The sequence below is a fragment of the Pongo pygmaeus genome, chromosome 1 (genome assembly GCF_028885625.2).
Source record: "Pongo pygmaeus isolate AG05252 chromosome 1, NHGRI_mPonPyg2-v2.0_pri, whole genome shotgun sequence".
NCBI classification, from domain to species: Eukaryota; Metazoa; Chordata; class Mammalia; order Primates; family Hominidae; genus Pongo; species Pongo pygmaeus.
Window position 1 is genome coordinate 48,071,912 of NC_072373.2, and position 1,188 is coordinate 48,073,099.

The 1,188-nt window shown below is 53.7% G+C and overlaps 1 pseudogene; it reads right to left on the reverse strand.

Moving 5' to 3' along the window:
• Nucleotides 1–571: 571 nt before the first annotated feature.
• On the reverse strand, nt 572–981 carry LOC129019601 (peptidyl-prolyl cis-trans isomerase NIMA-interacting 4-like; annotated as a pseudogene).
• Nucleotides 982–1,188: the final 207 nt, after the last annotated feature.

Here is a 1,188-nt window from a genome sequence, read left to right on the forward strand (position 1 = left end):
GGCTTGGCGGTGCCTGAGCCAGGGTGTTGCCCAGGCAGCTGGGCACATGGGCCTGGTGCTGGAGTGGGCCAGGCTGCCCCAGCAGGCCCCAGGGAAGGACGGCAGGCTGGGATGCCGTCCCCACGGACTCAGTCTCCTCTCTTAGCCCTGGCACTAAGTGCGTTCCTCTGGCAAAGAAGAAAATAATTTCTGTCCCTCGCCATCTGCTGCATGGGAAGATGGGAATGGAGTGAGCACGGTATGAGGGGATCAGGAAGGTCAAGGGGCTGTGTCCAGCTGCCCAAACCATCCAAGAGGCCAGCACCATGCTGAGGAGTGTGGCGGGGACAGGAGCCAAGGTTCATCATTGTACCCCAGGGCCTGGGTTGGTGCCTGACAAAGAGTGTTTGGGGGGCTCCAGAGCTCTCTGGGTCTGAAGCATAGGGTGGGGAGGGAAGCATGGGGGATGGATCAGGGCCGGGGCTGCCCATGCCCAGTTCAGGGGCCCTGCTGAGGGTGAGCACAGATGAAAGTGTTGTGTCTGCCTAGAAGGGGTGCTTTTAGGTGTTTTTTTCTTAGTCTTTCTATGATTTTATTTTCTTCCTTTAACCATAATAATATGATATCCAAAGTTTGTCTTAACTGGTGGATGTTATACAGGCTTATCCATCCCACTTACAGGCAAGACAAATGCTGCTTCCTGCAATGGCCCCATCATGGACCCTCGTCATCCAACCCAAGTCGCCCCCTTGCCTGGCTTTATCTTCACTGTATTGTGAGATCGCTTCGTTGAATCTTATCCCAGACTCTAACTTTTCCATGACTGCCGTGATTTTGCCATGTTGTTCACCCAGAATGTGTCTGACCTTAGCTGCACTGCCACCGCCTTTGGGACCCTGAGCCTTCTTGCCAGCACTGCCATTCCCAGAGGCTGCTCCCACTTTACCCTTTTCCAGAGCCACTTGTTCCTTTGGGTGGCATCTTGGAAACTTGCTGTTGAAGTCTCAGCTGCCTAAGTGGTTCTTAAAGGGAGGGAGGTCCTCAGGCCACCACCTGAGAAATTGTTAGAAATGCAAATTTCTGGGCTTCATCCCAGACCTGCTGAATCAGAAATTTGGGGAGGTGAGGCCCAGAATCTGTGTTTTAACAAGCCCTCCCCAAAATTCGGATGCCCTATAAGGGTTTGAAAACCACTGAGGGTGGGCGGGG